This window comes from Camelus ferus, chromosome 5, assembly GCF_009834535.1.
Source record: "Camelus ferus isolate YT-003-E chromosome 5, BCGSAC_Cfer_1.0, whole genome shotgun sequence".
Lineage (NCBI taxonomy): Eukaryota > Metazoa > Chordata > Mammalia > Artiodactyla > Camelidae > Camelus > Camelus ferus.
The window spans coordinates 74861677-74883819 of record NC_045700.1 but is presented as its reverse complement, the minus strand read 5'-3'; the positions used below and the strand labels follow the sequence as shown (position 1 = coordinate 74883819).

Sequence of the window (22143 nt, the reverse complement as noted above, 5' to 3'; positions counted from 1 at the left end):
ATGTGGTCGAATCTGTGGTCAACCTGTCATCCTTGCTGTAGATCTGAGCTTCTTGCTTTTGTTTATTCTTATGAGTGGATCTTCCTCTTTCTCCTAGGCTAGGTCTTATTCCTGTTTTGGAAGAACTTGCCACAGTGAATCAGAGGCTCTAAGCCTCTCCATTATGGTCTTTCTTCCAGTAGGGATGTCTAATGCCAAGGGCCTTTTGCTTGTATTACGATGAATTGAAACTAAGGGGTCTGGCTAGTCTAATGTTGGCATCGTGAAGGTAAATCATATAGAAGTTAATTTCTTACCACAGGTGGGGAGTTGCTTGAATTGTTGTTTTAATTGTTTCATTCTCTAATCTATTTTTGTTTCTGCAGAAAGCCTGAAATGCATTTTATTGAGTAAGTCTACCAACTCAGAATGATCTCACTTGACAGGCTTGGTAGTCAAACCTGTCTCTCACCAGGGTGGGACTGGTTCAGCTCTCCCTGCCTCTGTGTACCCTTCTCAAAGTGACGGGCTCTGGAAGGGGATGGCCTTCTCCATCTCATGAGTCCTGCTTTTTAGAAAGAGGTGCAAGGGCAGCTCTTTTTACTTGTTATGGTAAAAACTTCCACATAAGCTCTGAAGTTCTATTTATCTTAATTTTGGGAATGGCAAGTCTTTAGATGAGACAGAGCCGTATTTCTCAAGGGATCAGAAGAAGACTGATTTCCCATCCCGAGCATGGGGCTGACACGTTAGATGTCACACAGTGCCACGGGCCTCAAAGAACAGGAATGGGAGATGTACCTTTTACATTTCTCTGGCTTCAGATCTAAAGCTGGGGCCTCAATCTTCAGGCTCAAACATGTAGTCTCTAAAAGTGCATAGGCTGCTGTTAATTTTGAGGCCTAGATGTGGAGCATATTCCTGGGGTCTTCTTTTCCCAATTTTTAAATACCTATACCTGGTACTTAGTATCCTCTACCTCAGGGCTAGATACCGTATAATTTAGTTTTCCTTCTCTAGGCGTAAACTTGTCTGAACCAAACTTTTTTTTGCCATGTAAAAGTCAGTTTAAACTGAACATGAATTTAAGGAGGTTTCATTATCTTTGGTTATTATTAATTTTGATTCATGGAAAGAACAATTGAGTTTGAAAGGTTTGATTTCTTAGAAGCAGTCACGTCCTTAATAAAGTTAACTAAAAGCTCATTGTTGTATATGATGGCAATTTTCTACTCTACTAGAGGGAAAACCAAGTTGATGACATGGACTTTCTTTAGTCATAGCTGAAGACTGAGGTATGAAGTATGATTCTTGTTTCCTCTATCTATTGTAGTTGGATCTTTTCTACTCCTGAGGTGTTAAAAAAAAAAAGGCATTGGATTTATTATACCATGTCTCACTAAGGTAGATTGGTCATGCTTAAAATTTTAGGTATGCGAAATAAAATTGTGACTGAAGCAAAACAAATGAGAGGCAAACCATTTACACATAATTCAGTACTTTCTCTTTCCCCCACATATTGCAAACCATCTATACTGTTCTTGTAGTTCAGATGTGCTTCTTTATGAATCAAATGAGGTGGCTAGAAAAACAGGTATGACCTCTCAGATAGTTCCATGATTCAAACATACTAGAAATTCCTTACCGCAACACATTCCTTGTATATAAAGCTGGTAAAAAATAAAACATACATTATAATGATATTTTTGCTGCATTTTCCATTGTTTAATTCAGCAGATGAGACTGAGTAAGCCTACAAGTCATTTTCTAGGATTCCTTTTCCCAATAGGAAAAATAATATCCTAGTTTGCCCCTCGATCATTTATCCCACCTAGTAATTTTGCTCTAAGCCCTGCCCTGATCAGTGTGCATATACTTGATATGAATGTTTGAGTGAGTATATGAAGGTGGTAGGTGACATAGTCTATTTTCAATTAGATTACCCTCTAGTTTTATGCAGGGATTTTTAACACATGTAGTGTTAAAGGATAAGCACCAATCAATTAGAATGGAAATCTTTAAGAAGAGTTGGGTCCTGCAGGTTTCTTTCTTAGCCAGGCATTAACTCTTTAATTTCTGAAATTAAAGGTCTGGGGAATCCTGAGAGAGAAAGGGCTGGTACAAGGATGTAATTCAACCGAGAGATGCAGCTGTTGACCAACTTGTATATTTCAATATTTGATCAATGGTTCTCTGTACCTGTGTGTACCAGCTGAATATTAGCCTTGTAAATGCATAATTAGAAAGCAGTAAGGGTGTGAGTGCCCTAAAATATAAGGAATGTGCTATATCTTAGTGATACTTAGTAGAAAGATCTTGCATATATTTTAAAGGTGCTGAAATAATATGTTCAATAAAATAATTATAAGCCTTAAAATTTCAGGGTAATTTGGGAGCTATTTATGCCTTGGATCCAAAAGATGTACTATATTTATAAGGATTTTATGAAATCTACAGACTTCAGAATGAATTTAGACCAATTCCCTTAATATATCCATGAATCTGAGGCCCATGGTCATTGTCTCCTAGTTAGTGACAATGGTGAGACATGAAGCTAGGACTCAGACTAGATCTCTTTCCTCTACACCTCAGGACTTCTCCCTTTACCTAATAACAGCTGTGGAAACCTGCAGGAGTGAAGTCAATGGATTGGCTTTTCCAAACAAGAAAAAAGGGACATGAGAAGCTGAGTATGATGGCAGTCAGTAGGCTTTTCTTAAGCACCTAAAAATGTTTTTTGTAGAGACACAAAACAAAAACAAAACAACCTTCCTTCATTAAATATGCAGAAAAGCAGGAATATGTAGCCATACTATCGGGGTTTGGATACCATATCCCTCCCTACCTGTTCTGTGGTCTTAGGCAAGTAACTTATGTCTGTTTCCTGGGGTAGGATAATAATACCTACCTCGTTGTGTTTGAGGATGAAATTAATATACATGTAAAGCACGTAGGAAGTACTTGACACATAGTAAAGCTTGCTCTTACTATTATTGTTTTATGACTCTGCTAGGTGTCAGTAAGGCACCCCCAGAACTCTGGCTGGATACAGAAACAGGCACGCCAGGCCTACAGATAAGCCTCAGCATGGAGATCAAATAAACGCCAAGAAACAGAGTGATGGAGCAAGGGAAAGGTGTCCAGAGCCACTTTTTAATAAAGTATCGGTTGTGAATTGCTTGTGAAGAGGGGAGGAGACAATTTATGTGTTGGGTATAAGCAAAGGAATGGGAGCAAGATGTAGTCAGGAGTCCATGGAATTGCTTATCTGGGTGGAAAGGTTTTGCTCTTGGGTGTTAAGAAATAATGAATTAAGCAGTAGAAGGTGGTGGAAAACCTCCGAAGTTTTCAAAAGCCTCGAGAACTCCTCCAAGTGCGTGACATGCTTGGGACACTCACGTTTGGAAGGACCACAGGAAGTGCTCTTTAGAATAAACTGGGAGGCAGGGGGACGGAGAACTATGCAAAATAGCTCGCACTTAGCACTAAAAAAGTATTGGTTCCTTCCCCCCCCCCCCCCCGCAGACTGAAAGGTTACTGTACTAAAGAGGAGGGGATAAATTAACATAAATGTTTAACCCATGTACAGATAAACATTCTAATTTATCAGTCTGAAACCATCTGGCTTAAGTGTTTACGTTTAGAGCTTAGCTTCCCTTACTCATCCGCCGCCCCGGGTCCGCAGCAACCGACAGGCGAAGTAGGGAGAAAGGCGAGCGGTAAAGAGCGCTCCACGCATGCGTTAGAAGCCGCCCCAACTCCCCCGCGGCGTCTTTTCTTGGAACAAAACTAGCGCGGAGCCGCGGGGTTCCGCAGTTTGCGTAGACTTGAATTTCCTATTGCTCTCACGGTCCGTGTGGAACCCTCGAGTGGTGCAGTTTCCCTACGCAAGTTGCGTTATCCGAAGTGAATGGCTGGGTGGCGCGTGTACGCCCAGAGCGTAGCACCCATAGGCGGACGGGGTGCGGCTGCGCAGGGACCTGAGTGGGCCTTGTACGCCGCTAGCGTAGCGTGGTGTCTGACGCACGGATCTCCGCGACGCAGTTAGCGCATCCGGCTTTGGTGAATACACGATTTGGTGCAGCCGGGGTTTGGTACCGAGCGGAGAGGAGATGCACACGGCACTCGAGTGTGAGGTAACTATAAAACCCCGATTTGTTTACATTCCCTCCCCCAGAATCGGCCCCGTGCGCGGCGGAGACTGCGAGTCCCGGGACGGCGGGGGGGTAGAAAGGGAGACCAGAACCGGGGAGTCGGGGCTGAGTCCCTCGGGGATCCGGGCGCTGGGCTTCCCGCAGCTGCTGCAGTCGGCGGCGGCGGCGGCGAGCCGGGCTGAGCGCGCGGTGGGCTGCGCGTGGGGCGCCGTGGCTCCTCGTGTGCGCTCTGGGCTGCCGCGGAGTTGGCAGCCCGGCAGCCTCCGCCCCGCGTGCGGGACCCGCGCCCGACTCAGCCTCCTGCCGAAGCTGGGGGGCCGCGCGGGGAGCGGGGGAGTGACCGCTGGGCGGGTGGCGGCGGCGGCGGTTGGGGGGCTGCGCGCGGGCGGCCTGGGGGCAGCGGGTGGAGTTGCCAGCGGAAGCTCGGACCGGTGGTCCGGTCTTGGAGGGGCTTAGACAGGGGCCTCGGCTAACGCCCCCGATTCTTCCTCTCCAGTCTTCCCCTCCGGTGTATCCCGGGGACCCCGGGATGGAGCCCGGGCGCCGCTGTTCCGGCAGCGGGAGGCTAACGGACGGTGGCGCCTGTACTCCTACCGCGGGAGGCCTCGTGGGGGCTTGCTTTCTCCCTCATCAACCGAAAAGCCTAGGCGGGGCGCGGGGGAGTGAATATTGAAACCTGCCGGGGTCTTTGGAGCTGAGAACTGGGGTGGGGCTGGGACTGGGTCAGTGGGGGAGGCCGGGAGGTGGCGCGGCAGCCCCGGCTTTGTTTCGGAAAGCCCTTTGGCGGAGAGCGATGTGGGGCCCGGCTAGGGGTGGACGTAGGGGAACCTTCGCGCTTTCCCACCCCGGGTCTAAGGGGCTGCTCTGCTTCTTGCTTCTCCTTTGGGACCTCCGAGTGCCCCAGGCAGGAAGGGGGGCTGGTGAGGGCGCAGGCGGCGTGACGTCGGAGGTCTTCCTGTGGCTTCTGTAAAAACTGCTCACGTGGGAGCCTGTCCACATGTGCTGTCTTTATGAACTGGGCACGAGGAAGAAATATCGCTGCGGGATCCGCAGCCCTCAGTTGGAAGGGTCCTTTACTCAAGTTCCTGTTTTAAGTAATAAACAGTGACATTAAAGCACATAATTTCAAAAGATGGTAGGTTATACTGTGGGCTTTTATTTAAAAAAAAAAACTTTAACGTCTTTTACGCTGTTCAGTACTGAGTCATTCTGGATGGAGCAAAACCAGGATGGGACAGGTTTACATTCCATTTGTGTGGGTTTCTTTCGGGGGGGGGTGTTATTTAAATTCCACATGATTAAGAACAAGCAGGTAGTATACTGAAAAAGCCGGAGACTTAAATCAATGTAGTTGATTATAGTAATGCAGTTGAAAGCCTGAAGTCTAAAGTGTGTCATGTTTTTTATTAGGACTTAGAATTTTACAAATCTGAACTGCCTTCTTAGTCACTTGTTCTAGACCTTGGGGGTCCATCCTAGGCAACCCACGTCCCTACACGTGCTGAGTACTCGATAGGGAGAGAGAAGTACATAGTTAACAGTGAAAAGTGGTATGAAGAAAATACAACAGTGATGTACTGAAGAGACTTTTAAACTTTTTTTGTGTGATGAACCTTAGAATGACGATTTTAGATGTATGAAATATATAGGATTACAACAGAAACCAACTATTGAAATATAATTACCAAAGTAGTAAGTATGATTTTAGTAAAGCATTAAATATTAGTAGTGGCATGTCTGATAATGACTGATTTCAGACTAGTAAGAATTGTAAGTGAACTTTAAAGGGTTTAATTTGAGTAATTTATATTGATAGTGTCCTGTACTGCATATTACTGTGATTTTTTGGCCTACCTTTATAATTGAAGGAATAACTAAATTTCAGAGATTAATTAAAATTAAGCTATATCTTTCTTCCCTACCCAAATTCACAAGCCTGAAATCTGTATACAGCCCCCTGGTTAAGAATCTCTGTGAGTGACTTCGGTGCTACTTTAAAAGAAGTGGTTAGGGAAGACCTCTCTTACGAGGGGACATCAATAATACATTGCATGATAGCCTGTACTTATTCTTCCTGTTTTCAATTTGTATCCCACTAACAGCTTAAAAGCCAACACAGTTCCCTTTTTTTGAGCACTTGATTTGAAGTACTTTCAGGAGGCCTCAGGTTTGGTATGCAAGTACTACTCCAGGTGGTGGGTTTTTTGTTTGTTTTTTGCTTGTTTTTAAACTGATTTATGGAGACTATAGGGTATAGGTATTACAACAAGGGAAATTATTCAACAACAAATGATCATTTGCTTTAATTAAAGAGAATTTATGTTATTACTATTCTATCCACCCGCCCCAACCACCTCCGGTTTTGGCCAGTATTGGAAAAGAACCGAAGGGCTACAGGTACTTAATTCATTTTATGTTCTTTTCTACATACAGGTATTTCAGTCCTTCTCTAGTGATTGAAGGATTACTTTCTGTCTTGATGAGATTTATGAATGAGACTTAGTGGTCTCTACTGGGCCTTTGTGGGGTGTACAGTTATCCTGTTGTTGTGTTACTTGTGTAATAATGCCTTTTTTGCATTTTCTAGCTTATAATTACATATGTACATCTTGTTTTCCCTGCCAGACTTGATTCCTTGAGGGGCATGTACTCCACAGCTTTTTGTCACATAATCCTCATGACACCTTATTCAGTGAATGCAAAGCGTGGTTGTCAAGCTCTTTAATCAAATTTAAAATGTTAATTGAAATAAAATTTAAATTTAGCATTAACTCAAGGAAATACTTTGGATTTTTATGTCAGCCCTTGTCTATGTAGTGGCTACCTAAAGAATGGAAATGCCTTTTTTTTAAATATCAAAAGGACATTATCACTAGGGCATTTTAAACTGATGTTCACAAGATGCAAAAGAAAGTACACGGTAAAAAATGGAAAAGAAGTGTGGGCAATCAGGACAGAAAGCTAGTTTTTTTTCCTTATCACAGGTTTTATAACCCAATAAAGTAAGTGTAGTTCTCATTGAAAGTACACTAACTTTAGCTTAAAGTTTGTTAAGTTAAAAGAGTGCTCAGTTTGTCCCAGCAGTTGGATGCTGCCCCCTAGTGTTTGATTCCCCTTGAAGTTTTTATGAGCTTACCTTGACCTTCACCTTTTCCAAAAACAAGACTGTTTAAATTACAATTGAGATTCCTTGGTGCTATTTATCTAGTCTACCTTAAGATTTCCTCCAGCTAATTAGTGTTGCTAGTAAGAGTCATTTTGAATTGGTTAATTTTGATTGCTGTTAACCCTAGTTTTCCAAATAGGGAGTAAGTTTTGGATGGAGATATAACGGAAGGTCAAGTTTCCTTGCAAGATTATGTGGGGGATTTTTCAAACAGGAAGAGGGATATATGCTGAAGGTGTATATTTGAGGTTAGCTTTATATATGAATAGCAGCAGTTTTATTAACTTAATCTGGGCTAATTGGCTTAATTTAATCCCACATAACTTTGTATTACCTTGACTATACTGAAAATAAAATTTGAAAATCTTAAAACAACATGGTGAGCTTTTTAAAGTTCAAGTTTATTTGAAACTTTGACTTTTACAGAATGGTTTTTGAAAAATAATCTCAAGAACCTTTAATAACCAGATTTCTTGTAGTCATTTATGTAAATGCTAAGATTTCAGATAATACCAATTATCGGTATTCCAAACTACTTTTTCTACTTTCATTATTTTCTATTTATAAATTTTATGAATGGACCATAGAATGACTTTTAGATTTTCCCAAAATAATCAAATACATTCTTGATAAAAATTTGCCACAGTCAGAATATTCAGAAGTGTATTGGGTAGGTATGAAGGCAATTTCGACTGAAATTGTAAAGTTTTAAATAACAATAGCATTATTGAAATTATTTCCAGCTGCTTGAGATCATGCTTAATGTTCAGAACACAGTAATTGTCATGTCACATTGTGAAAATACAGTTTCAAATTCTGTTGTCTTACCAGAACATAAGATTTTTTTTTTTTATTGCTAGATATAAGGATTGGGTATTTAATAGATTCTTTAAAGTTGATTTTTAGTATGAGGTTTTGTATGTTAAAAGATATTAGGATGGAGTGGTGTTTACAGGTTTGTAAGTATAAGGATAGAAATCTAACATCTTTTTCAAGCAGTGTTTAGGTTATTGTCACTAACAGTTAGTGGTAGATAATGCTTTTATAATTGTAGTTTATAATTACCCATTATATCGTAGATATTTTACTGCTGAAAGAGGAAGATCAGATAATAATTGTCCTTGGCATTAACATTTCTAACAACCATGTTTACCCTTAATACGTGCTCTATTTTGGGGGACCATCCATCCCATTTTTGGGAATTTAGAAAAGTGAATCAGAATGTTGTAGGAAATTTATTAGAGTAATAAGCATAAGACCCAGAAGTATTGTTATTATAAGAATTACTGTGAAGTATGTATGAAAGTTATTTTGAATCCTCTAGTAATTAAGACTTCTTAGTGATCACTTTAGCTTTTAGATTTATTTTCGTTCATAAATGAAAGAAGTGGAAAATCTAAATTGCTTTCAGTTGTAGTAACAAGGTCACAAATACATACATCCCACTGCCCTGTTTAGTCTGTAAATAATTTCAGATGTGCCTTCATGCCTCTAAACTTCTTTCTGAATTCACCTTATATAGTCTGTGAATTTCTTAGTTTTGCAGTAGTGGTTTCCCTTAGAGTTGTCCGAATTGGTATTTTAAAAAATGTGTAGATTAAGTAGAATCAGCAAGCTATGGTCATGGGCCAAATCAGCTGCTTTTGTAAATTAAGCATTGATGGACCACAGCCGTGTCACTCATTTATGTGTGGTCTGTTGCTGCTTTGTGCCATGATAGCAGGATTGAGTAGCTGCCTTTGAGACTATACTGCCTGCAAAACCTGAAAATATTAATTATCTGGTCCTTTTAAGTCAGCCAACCCCTGGATCCAGTTCTTAAGATTTATTTGACATGTTGCCGTTTTTAAAATAGTTACATTTTCCTAGAGCCTATATGAGTAAAACACTTTACTAGAAAAACGTTCAAATACAAATTAATAGGTAATAATGTGAGCTCTCAGTTATCGTTCACTTAAATAGTGTAGGAGCTTCTCTCGCCTGTTCCTGTTTTCCTCTGTAGAAGAAATAGACCTACGATGCTTGGAGTTGGAATGTGGCCTTCAACCTTGAGCTACTTACTAACTTTCACAGTGTTTCTACTGCTTCTTATGTCCTATATCTCACAGTTTACCTTCTCTAATTTACAAGGTGACTGTCTTCCTTGTACCTCCTTCAGAGCAGAAAATGTTTCATATTTCTTTTTATGCTTCTCCCTGCCCCTGCCTCTTCCCCCCTTTCCTCCTTTCTCCTCTGCTCCCGCTCCCCTCATAAAGCAGTTCATGATTGCATGTTGACAGGCCTGGGAACAAGTGTTTAGTATAATACTTCTCAGTGCACCTCTGCTGAAGATGAATTCTTAGTTTATTTTGTTTACATGTGGATTATGCTTTGTGCTTTGTTACAGAGGAAGATTAGCCTCTTGATGAAGGAGGCCATGGAAGGGTTGATTTGTATACCTCACTGAGATGTATAGAGTAAAACATGATTTATTATTACATTATAAGTCAATGAGATCAGTAAAACTATAATGAGAAAAATGTTTATGTAATTATGTATTTCATTATTATATAATTAAATATGTAATTAAAATAACAGAACAGTTAGATATTATGTATTACATATATTATATGTTTCTTTTCCCATGAACCTTTTTTAGTGTAGAAGTTCAGCTGACTTCATAACTTGTTAATGTTTGGAACATATTTTTTAAGATTTTTGTTTTAAATTAGCATACTCTAATTTTTTCAAATAAAAATAATTTGATGTATATAACCAGTATAAATAAAAAGTTTATTTTCAAAAAAATTATACCAATTTTTAAAAACTGAGGGAAATTGGAAAGGTAGCTAAAATCAAATCACTGAAAGAGATTTTAAGATAAATTGTTTAACTAAATACAATATTATATAACATACAATATAATTTATAATTTAAAAAACAAATGTTAAAGCTTTTCTTATGAATATTTCTGCTTAAAAATTGCAAATTTTATTGAGGCTAAAATGTTAACTTTCTTAGTTAACAGGTAAATATGCAAGAATATTGTTAGTTCAGTGGATGTTTTATTTTCCCTAAAAAAAATGAATGTTAGGGGTCATGTTAGTTTTAATTATACCTTTTTTTAAGAAGAAAATATATATGAAATATAGGGAGAAGAAACTTCTTAAATTTAGAAATCACAGAAGAAATTGCAAAAAAATTTGTAGGTTTCAATGCATGTACATGAAAGCACCTCTACATGAAAGGGAGAACATTGTAATCAAAGTAAAAAGGCACTGGACAAAACTGAAGGTGTTTGCAGAAAATATGATCAAGCCATGTTATATGAAAGCTTATAGGTTTATACAAATATTGAGACACGAGGAATAATTTTAAAAGCATCAGCAAGGATAAGGTAATTTCACTTGTTCCAAAATCAGTGATACACCACTACCAAGGAGAATGCTGTGATTATACTGCTGGTGGCAGTATAACCAAATTTAATTTCTCTAGAAAACAATTTTGAAGTATGTTAACAAGACCAGAAATGTGTTCAAATTTTTGTAGTCTTTCCCCACATCGTGGACTTACCCAAACAAGTAACCAAAAATAATAGCACAAATTGAAATTAAAATGATTACATACTGTTATTAAAACTTTACAAATGCTTGTGAAAATCCTGAAACTAATTCATCTTCTTCCACATGTGACATAATGTGATTTTGTTTAACAGAAATGTTAAGGTTTATAATTTCTGACTTTAATTTTTAGTTTCTTTGAAAGTTATACATGAATATCGTTTAAAGAATTAAATAGTTCTATGAAGATTTTAGGGAAAGGAAAATCAGTCCCCTGTCTTCCTTTCATACTCTGCCTAGAGAGATAAGGAGCTCCTTTAGTTCCTTTGGTTGGTTATTTTGCTGTTTACTGCCTTGTGTCCAACCTGTTCTTGTTGATTTTCAGTTTTAATTGTTATATGTTTAATGAAAGATGAGGATTTAGCACTCTTCCCACCTTACCATGTACCTTCTAGTTTCCTATACCCCAGTTTTTCAGTACAGTTATATTGTAATTTTGGTTTAGAACAATACATAGTGTTATATTTTTATGACTGTGTTACTTAGTACTGGGCCATTGTAATAAACTGTTAACTTTTTCCTTTCCTGTGCAACTTTTTTCCTACTATTAATAATTTTCTTAATTTTTTTTTCTTTTTTTATGTGCCTATATATCACAAAATCTACCCGTCTGTATAGCTGAATGTGATTCTGTAAGAGAATATGTCCCAAGAAGACTCTGTTTAAATAAGAATTTATATACTTTTCTTTATGTTGGACAGTGTTGAACTTGATGATAAGATAGATTGATAATTGATAGTGAAATTGGTTGTTTGTTAGTAAAAATTAAGTAGCTTTAACATTTGACTTATACTTTTGTAAGATGCTGCTGTATGGCAGAACTGAATCAATTCACTTTGTTCAACAATTAGGAGGACTTTGATGGCTTAAAGTAACTATAAGGATAGCTGAAATTAATCAGACGGAAAGCTTCCCTGGTGAAGAAGTAGCCTGTGTTGTCAGCAGCTTCAAAAAATGTTAATGTTAAAAAAGATTGCTCTGGACATTCTGTGATTTCTCTTTTTCTTCCTGACCTGTGGAAAGGAAAGATCATTTTACTGGCAGTGCTTATGAAGGGCAAGCTGGTACAAAATCAGGGACATATATAACAGTGGCAAGATGCTGAAAAAGGAAAATAAAGGGAAGAGTGAAGATACATGGAGTGATAAAGATTTGAAGGCAGTAACTATTCTTAGAATGAAGGCAACTGCCAGTGGTGACAAGTCAAAAGAGAACATAACTGTGCAGGTTGAAGGGAGAAGGAGTGTGTCTATTTCACATCCTAAGGTTAGCACTCTTTAAGTCCTTTTTGTGATACACGTTGTGTAGGTTCTTACATGCATTTGTAGTGGAAAGAGGTTGAAGCCTGTTTACTGAAAGGGTAACTAAAATTGTAACATTTTAGTGGCTTAAAAGACATCACAATATTTTATGACTGGTGAAATTACCCTGGCCCATACATACACTAATCTCAGATGTTCTTTGTATTCACAAACAGCAAAACAGACACAGGAACATCATAAGTGGCTTTCTACAATATTGCTCTAGGCTCCCTGTAGTGAAAGCTCGAAAAGTGGAGACTTCAGATAGTTAGTTGTTTTGACATTTAATGAGAAAATACAGCTTTTGTACATGAATGTTTTGAGTGCAATAGATACGTGTGGTTGCTTAATTTTGTATATTAATTCAAGGCTCAGGTGTTTATATTCTTTCTCTTAAAAAGAAAAAGCTAGTGAAACAAGAGGAGCACTGAATTTTGCCCAAGCTCAATTAGCATGCATCCACTATTTTTATATGAATGAGTCTGGGTAATTATTAGAGATTGTGCTTATTTTGGAGGAATAGCTACATTGACATTCCAAACTGAGACTGTGGCATTAGTAGATTAGGTAGCTGGGAAAGTAGGGAAATGAAAAAGCAGAACTTAAAGCTGTAAGGATTTTGCGTTTCTTGATGAGACCTCATTACTGAAATAACTTTATGCTTTGAACATTTTATAATGCCAGTGGAATTGGTATGACACAATTCTTTTTTTTTTCCTTGACTTTTTCCTTTTATTTTATTTATTTTTTTTTAACATTTTTTATTGATTTATAATCATTTTACAGTGTTGTGTGGTATGACACAATTCTTTCCAACTTTTTCTCAAATACTAGTGAATTGGGTGCCTCCTGTAATCGAGAGTAGGTCTTGGTTGTACTAACTTAGCTGCATGTGCTCTTGGAATATTTTTGATAGCATTTTTTGGAAGAAATCAAAACGAAGGGACTTTTCCCTCCTCTGGTTCTATTTTCAGAAGTTAAGTGAAAGATCCATAATATCTAATACATAATAGAAATAGTGGTAATAGCTTAGGTTAATATAATTTACAAAGTATACATTTCATATAGATTAGTTCAATTGCTGGATATGTGTAGGAGCTATTTCCCCTGCAACACAGGGGAAACAGTGACAGTGCTGGGAGTAATGAGAGGTTTCCAACTGTTGGTTATGTTCTATGTACAAGATGTTACATTGGGTAGATATATCAGAAATGGGATGTAAAATGGATCCAAGTTATATTACTATTAATAACTTGTACTTAAATAGCATTTAAACATTACAAATAAAGTGGAAAAACATTTAAACCTTTTACCACTTAAAAAAAGGATCTATGTAATCTTACGTGGTTCTCATAATTACTGTGAAATAGACCAGGGATTAATATCCCCACTTTATAAATGGTCATAAGTGACTTGCCCAGTATCTTAGAGCCAGGAAGTGGCAGAACCAGATCTCTAACTGAGATCTTTGGCTCCTAGGTAGTATTTCTTAAGTATGCAGTCTCATTGCTTCTCACCCAGTTTGTGTGTACTACTACTGAATCACAGAAGGAAACTAAATTGGTATCTGACTACCTACATTCCTGTCAATATGGAAAAAGATTGATGAAGTCATTCAGTGATAAAAATACCATTTGTATTTATGCGATTCAGGATATAAATAAAACTAATTTCTACCATTATTTAAAGAAACTACAATGAAATCTTTGAAAAAAATGAAGTCCTTTATGAAATTAAGATACTGTGTACATTTATTTATTAAATGAATTTTCACATTAAGTTTACTTAATGCATGATATATTTATATAATCTAGGTTGAGGGTTTTAGTAATTTTTCTTCTGGTTTCTACTTTATTGACCTTCAGAATACCAATCTGGAACACTGAAATGGCTAGTTTTAAAACCTTGCCTAGCAATTTACAGTATTTTTTTCTGATTATTAGTTTACATATATATGTATTTTGTGTGGGTATGTGTGTGAGAGACAGAGCCTGAGACAGATACTAACTTCTGGTTCTTTCATTTGGTCTACATTTTCCTTTAAAAAATACTCCCTTGAGTAAAAGTCTGTTTTTCAGTCAGATGAGTTGAGTAGATTACACACAGGATATCTACTTAGTTGGTCTCTCCAGTAAAAGGAACCAAGTGCTGGAAACAGAATTATTTTAGTGTTCATTAGTAATTTTTCTTACATCAATCATTTTGTTAAGTAAGCTAGTGATGTTCTTGTTGACTTTTTTTATACTGACTGTATTAAAGATGATTTCCCTTTAAAATGTTTTGGTAGTATATTTTAGATGGGTTGCATGAGTAATTATCTCACAGTGTTCTGATTTTAAATTATATATAGATATGCTGGTGTAGCAGAAAGGACCTTTGACTTTCAGGTCAGGGGACTGCCACAAACTTGAAATCACTTTAATCTAATTGTATACCTTCACTGGGTCTTAGATTCCTGTGTATAAAATAAGAATGTTTAGCTAATTATACTTAACGATTTTTTTCATCTTAAACTTTCTAAGGCCCTGTTACGTTCATCTATATAAAATAAAGATAATTATTTTTCTTGAGACAAAATATCTGTAGATGGATTTGTAATGTTAGCATTTAGTGTATTTTCAGTTTGTTCTTGATGTAGCTGCTCAATTTTATTTATTTAAAAATTGAAAAATTTATTATGTAGCATTTTATATGGAAGAACTACAACAGAAAGCCTGTAATTAAAAATGTTGTAAGCCTTTATAGAACTTATGGAGGTTATCATCCCTGATTACTTACTTTTAAGGTTCTAGTTAACCTTTCTTCAGTATAATCCTATATTTTGTTAAGCAAGATCCTTTGGTTACTAATGATACTTTTTTTTTTCTGTTTAAGAAATGGATTTTCTATTGCAGAATTTTTAGGACTGCATGCAACAACCGTTTAAATTAGAATAAGGTCTGTAGTTCAGTTAATAGTATTATATCAATGTCAGTTTCCTGGTTTTGTTATGTAAAATGTTGTCCTTGGGGAAAATTGAGTAAAGAGTACGTGGAAACTCTGAACTATTTTCACAACTTTTTGTGAATCTTAAACTATTTTAAAAAGTTAAATGAAATTCATCTTTGGGTATGATTCAGGGTCTGTTTGTAGAAACTGCCTATTACTAATTTTACTAATTGAAAGTTGAAATACATATTCTTTGGGGATTAAAAATTAACTTTTGTCTGAAATGTAGCACACTTCTAGAAAAGTACCCAAATGTTAAGTGTATACTTCAGCAGATTTTTATGAAGTGAACACACCCATGTAACCAGCACCCAGGGGAAGAGATAGAACACCAACTGCAACCCAGAATTTCCTGCATGGTTCCTCCTGGTCATTTCTCACAACAAAGGCTAACCACTGTCCTCAATAAGTGTTTAGTTCTGATGTTAATGTTAAAATATTAGTGAATTTTACAGGAAAATATTAGTGAATCTCATTTTTTTCTTTGCATGCAGAGCCATCTATTTGCATCAGAAGTAATGTAATTAACTAGCACAACGATTAAAGTACTTAATTGTGAATTATGTACTTAATGTAGAAATTATACAATGATAGAATAAACTTTTAACTACGATGATATATTGAAAATCAGTAACAAAAGATGAAATTAAATGTGTGGTGGCAACTACTAGCTATTTTCCAGAATTCATTGTTTTGTGCAGTAGAATCATGCATAGATGTCTATATACCCAGAAGTCTTTGGTAGATAACTCAATGTGTATTTGCTGAATTGAGAAAAAAACCAGTTATAAAACTAACATTCTCAATGCACAAAGCTTAGAAAACTGCAAAACATAAGGGACAACAGAAGATTTTGGCTATGGCAAAACAGTCCTGTAGAGGCCAATATCTGAGGTTGAGTAGTAAATGGATTTGGGCAACATTTCCCCCATTCCTCTCTCCACTCCAAAGATGGTCTTTGTGCTGTGGATAGAAAAGGATCCTTAACTTCCCTATAATACTTGGAAAACTGTAAATGGTAGGTGAGACTATTTCCCAGTCTCCTTATTTATTTGATTGACTGAACCTATGTGACTAAGTTATTGCCAATGAAATGTGAGAAGTGATGCAAGCAGTATCTACTTCATTTACTGCTTAAGAAATTTCTGAACCTGAACTTCCATTGTTTGTGTTTTACCGCTGGCTAGAATAGCATCCAAGTAAGGCCAATGTCTCTCTCAATTATTGGAGCAGAGCTGCTCACAGACCTGGAGCAGTCAAACTTGGACTGTTTTTAAGAAGGAAACTTGCTTGTTTCTTAGGCGACTGCCCTTTGAGGTCTCTTTGCAATAGCTGCTTAGTATATGCTGACAAATGCATACTTCATCCAAGTGATTCTTAGGTACACATCTGCTATAGTTGTTCTGAACAAAGGTTGCAAAGTTTATGAATGATTTACTTTAAAAAAATACTTAGCACAGGTTTAATATTACCCCTATGATGTCACTCATATTTGCATTCCTATGGTACTCTCTTAAATGTAAATGATTAGGGGACTCAAGATATTAGAATCTTTTCAGTAAACAAATTGAGAACTACACATTTTAAAAATAGAGACAAATGGGAATTTTTTAAACTTTTTTTTATTGAATTATAGTGACACACAGTGGCAATTTAAAGCTTACATAGACCACCCATAGTTTTTGTGTTTCATGGAGTTATTCATTTGATGTTGCCTGATCAATGTATATGTATGTTTTATTTCCACTGCTTGTACCTATTCATTTGACAGTGAGATAATGTACACTGAAGAAACTGCCAGACATTTACATATCAAATGAACAGAGCAACATTCATTCAGAATATCACCTTTCACTAGTACCTTCTAGTGGAAAACTAAGGTAATTACAGGGAGTGTAACCTTGTCTCTTTCTGCTTAACATCTTAGTTATCCATGCCTTTTCATCTTCATTAGTATTTAGGTAAAATTGATATATTTTAAATGGTGACTTTATCCATGAGACTGTATTAGAAACTGAAGTGTTTGGATTAGAAAAAAAAATCTCAAAGTTAGTGTAGCTTTGGGATTATATATATTTTATAGACTGCTTATTTTCTAAAATTCATAACCCACAGAAGCCACGTGGTAATTCAACCTAATGTATTCAGGTAGTCTTAATATTTGATTTAATTATCATTTTAAATAAGTTGGTGTGTTTTTAAAATTTATTTGTATAGGTAGTGGTTCTCAAACTTTAGCTAGCATCAGACTCACCAGGAAAACTGGATGAAACACTGTTAAACCCCAACTCGAGTTCCTGATTTAGTAGGTCTGGGTGGGGTGCAAGAATTCACATTTCTAACAAGTTCCCAGGTAACCATGATAGCTACTCCTACAATACATGTTGATTAATCACTGATGGTAGTTAGCTATCAAACTTAAAAGAAGTAAACAGAATACTGACAGTCTCTGACATGATTATTTTGACTTTATGGTGGTGCAAAAGCAATATGCATTGAGTAGAAAAAAACAGTGTTTTAAATTTTGATCTTTTTCCAAGCTCGTGATATGCAGTACAATACTGTCTTGTGATACTGGGCAGTGGCAGTGAGCTGCAGCTCCCAGTCAGCCCACGATCACGAGGGTAAACAGCCAACACGTGATACACTTACAACCGTTTTGTATGCATACAGCCTTCTGTTTTCAGCAGTGTCCAATAAATTACATGAAATATTTAACTTATGATTATAAAACAGGGTTTGTGTTAGATGATTTTGCCCAGCTGTAGGCTAATTAATGTAAGTACTCTGTTTAAGGTATGCTGGGCTAAACCTTGTTTGATAGATTATGTATATTAAATGCACTTTTAACTTACGATATTTTTCAACTTAGGTTTCATTGAGACATGGTAAGTTGAGGAAGATCTGTATAACAAACACCTGAATCCCATTATGTTGCTTTAACAAATATTAAATGCTTTGTCACATTGCTTCAGATTCCCTTCACTTTTTAAGAAATAAAATACTGCAGATGCAGCTAAATGTGTATATCCTCTCTACCATCTGACTTCCTTTCTTCTCTTCCTCAAAAGATGACCACTCTGCAGATTGTAATCATTTCCATGTAAGCTCTTGCTACATGTATATATACCCCAAAGTAAAGTATTTTGCATATTTTAATTGTGTATAAATGATATGAAATATGTGTCTTTTTGTAATTTACTTTTTAAATTATGTTTCTGAGATTTGTGCCTGTAATGTATTCTTTCAGAGTCACACATTTATAACTTTAGTGTAATCTTTAATTACATAAATATGCCATTTTAAAAATTTATCCTTCTACTGATGGGCATTTATGTTTGTGGAAGCCGCTTGTGGTTATATAGTCAACTGCCATTCCTCATTTACCTCTTTTTTCCTTACTTTGAGTATGCCCTCCTATATACATAGGAGAGATGCCTTCTTTCCAGTCCCAAAGGAGTGAATGTTGATTTGTCTAAGCCGATCATAGTAGTTTCTTCCTTTACCAGTTTAGGGGGTGGTGTGTAGTACAGTCCTGATCAAAGATATGTAAAGCAAAATCTGGGAGAGACTTTCAGGAAAGACTTTTTTTTCCCCTGGAAAAAAAGACATGAAGATAAACCTCCCAGCTTTGGATATGGTTTTGCAAGGATGGGATGATTGTAGCAATAGCTGTTTCTTGAGACTCTGTAGAGACAGATCTGAGGATGAGAGCATTTGAGTATTTGACTGTGTAATTGTCCTGGAATCACCATTTTTCCCAACTCTTTTAATGTGGAATTTTCTTCTTTGTTTTAACCACTTTTAGTTGAATATTCTGTTATTTGCAACCAAAGCATCCTGTTATAGATAACATAAAAAAAACAAAAACAAACCAACAATACTGTAATAAAGATTCTTGAATTTGTCTCCTGTTTCTCTAGGGTAGATAGATACAAGTGAAATTTGAGGGCTATAGAGTGTCATATTCAGCTTTAGTAAATGTTAAATTGCTTCCCCAAATAGTTCCCCAAATATATGCTTCCACTGCAGTGTACCCTAGTTTCTGTTTCTTTACATTAGATCTTTGCTTAACACCTGGTATTTTTGTATATTAATTTTTGCCTCTTAATGTCTTGGTGCATTATCTAGATTATTAGTAATCATGTCTCTGCTCAGCCATCTGTCCTGTTTATATCCTTTACATAGTTGTCTGCCATACTGGAGTTTTTTCCCATATTGATATATATGTATCACATATATATCACCACATATATATATGTCTTACATATTCTGGATATTGATCTTTGTTTATACATACATATTGCAAATATCTTTTAGTCTATAACTTGTCATAACCTTTGTTTATTGTATTCTTTATTGTAGAGTAATATTTAAAGAATTTAGTTTAATTAAATTTAATCAAAATTTTCTTTTAAGATTTGTGCTTTTTGTGTCTTTTCTAAAAAATCTTTCCCTACCCTAAAGTCATGATAGTCTCCTATATTTTATTCTAAAAGTTGTTAAGAATTTTGTTTTCCACATCAGGATTTTTAACCCTCTTGGAATTGACTTTTGTATAGGACGTGAGAAGGAACCATTTTTTCACAATCAACGTTATTGGTTCTTTTTCTAAATTCTGTTCTGCTCCTTTGGTCTGTCTTTCTGGCTCTGTACCAGTTCTGTTATTAGTGTAACTTTATAAAAAGTTTTTATTACCTTACTAATTTTTGAATTGTCTTGGTTGTCCTTGGGTTTTTGCTCTTCCATATGAATTTTTGGATGAGCTTGTGCAGTCTCACCGAAAACAAACAACTACCAGGATTTTGATTTACTTTGAATTAAATTTGTATGTACACTCGGGAAGACTTTATATGTCTTACGCCATTTGATCCATTCATATAGGTGGTATCTCTCCAGTTTTTATAATTCTTTTTGACTATCCTTCAATAATGTCTTATAAATTTCTCCTTTTAATGGTCTTGTTCTGCTTATTTCTAGGAGCCTAATAATTTTTGTTTGTAATTACATTTTATAATTGGTTTTCACTGAAGGAAAATTGATTTTTAAAAACTTTACATTGAAATGCAACATGTGTACAGGAAACTACACAGAGTATAGTAAGTGCAATAAATTATCACAAAGTAAACATGTTTGTGTAACCATTACTCAAGTAAAGAAAGAACATAACCACAATTTCCAATTCTAGTTATTGCCCCTATCTTCCTTTCAAAAGTAATCATTGTCTTGGTTTAGTTTTGCCCATTTTTAACTTTATATAAGTAGAATTTTGCCCTATGATTTCCTTAGTGTTATCTTTTGCTCAGTCTGATATTTGTGAGATTCATATGTGTTAACATGTGAAGCTGTAATTTCATTTTCATTCCTATGTAGTAGTCCATTGTAAAATTGTTCAGTTTTATTTATCCAGTTTACTATTAATGGACATTTGGGCTTTTTCCTTTTTTGAGCTATGATGAATAATGATTATGTGAACTTTCATTTTTAGCCTTTTGGTGTTCTGTACATGTATTTTTGCTGAGCATATATCCAGGGGTAGAATTGCTATGTGAGTGGATATGCTTGTGGTCAATTTCTGGCATATCCTGCCAAGCAGTTTTCCAAAAGATACCAGTTCAGTCTGTAATCCCACCAGGAGTGTATGCAAGTTCCAGTTGAATCAGTATTCTTGCCTACATCTTTTATATGTTATTCATTTTAGTGGGTATATAATAATGTCTACTAGTGATTTTAATTTATAATTCTCTGATTACTATTGAGATTGAGAACCTTGCTTCTTAGTAATTTGGCTATTGTTATGAAGCACCTGTTCAAATTTCCTACCCATTTTTCCATGGAGTTGTCTCATAGTTTTCATAATGATTTATAGAAATTCCTTATATATTCTTGATTGGTAACATTGCAGTAATTGTCTCCAAATCTGTGGTTGCCTTTTTAGTCTCTTAATAATATCTCTTTATGAATAGAAATTGATTTATTTTAATGTAGTATACTTTATCAGTCTTTCATTTATAATGCTTTTTATGTCATATCTCGAAGGTCTTGAAGCTAATCTACCAAATAAATCATCTAGATCTGCACTTTCCAGTATAGTAGCCAGTAGCCGCATGTGGCTAGTCTGAAGTAAAAGATGTTCTGTAAGTGTAATATACATGCCAGATTTCATAGACATGGTATTAAAAAAGAATGTAAAATTTTTATTAGTAACTTTTGTTATGAATAAATGATAATATTTACATGTTGAAATGGTAATATTTTGGATATAATGGATTAAATAAAATATAGGGTGAAAGTGACTTTCACCTGTTTATTCTAGAAAACTTTAAAATTACATAATTGACTCACATAGTATTTCCATATTCTAAAAGCATGTTGTCCAGTAGAACTTTCTGTAATGATGGATATATTCTTTATCTTCATTGTTCAGTATGGTAGCTATGAGCTACATGTGGCTATTGAGTATTTAAAATGTAGATAGGGTGATTAAGAAGCTGAATTTTTAATTGTTAGTTTAAATTTAAGTAGCTGCATGTGACTGGAGGCTACCATGTTGGGCAGCACAGTTTTGGACCCTTCATTACTTTCACATTTATTGTTTTAGATTTAGGTTTATAATCCATCTATAATTAATATTTACACATGATGTGAGGTAGGGGGTCAAATTTAATTAATTTATTTTTCTTCTATATGGAAATCTGATTGACCAAGCACCAAGGAAAAGAAAAATCTTTTCTATTTTTGGATTACTTTGTTTGTTTGTTCTTACACCAAATATCACACTGTCTTTATTTATGTATTTATTTTTAGAGGAGGTACTGGGGATTGAACCCAGGACCTCACGCATGCTAAGCATGCACTTTACCACTTAAGCTATACCCTCCCCCCAACACTGTCTTTAGTAACTGGTAGAGTAAGTGCTCCTATTGTGTTCTTTAAGAGTGTCTTCACCATTCTTG

General features: G+C 36.0%; 1 protein-coding gene across 7 annotated transcripts in view; it reads left to right on the top strand.

Annotated features, from left to right (window-relative positions):
• The window catches only part of SLC39A10 (solute carrier family 39 member 10), a 120250-nt gene that overhangs the window by 57851 nt on the left and 40256 nt on the right, over positions 1 to 22143 (top strand). Inside the window, exons 1-2 of one of the 7 annotated variants that reach the window (XM_032480145.1) lie at positions 4163 to 5268; positions 21227 to 21324. The exons of 3 other annotated variants lie outside the window; for them this stretch is intronic. The gene's annotated coding sequence lies outside the window, so the exon portion shown is untranslated. Of the gene's footprint in view, positions 1 to 3659; positions 4116 to 4162; positions 5269 to 10241; positions 20287 to 21226; positions 21325 to 22143 lie in introns of those variants that run through there. 3 more of the 7 variants (XM_014552481.2, XM_032480144.1, XM_006176823.3) reach the window with 3 other exon arrangements.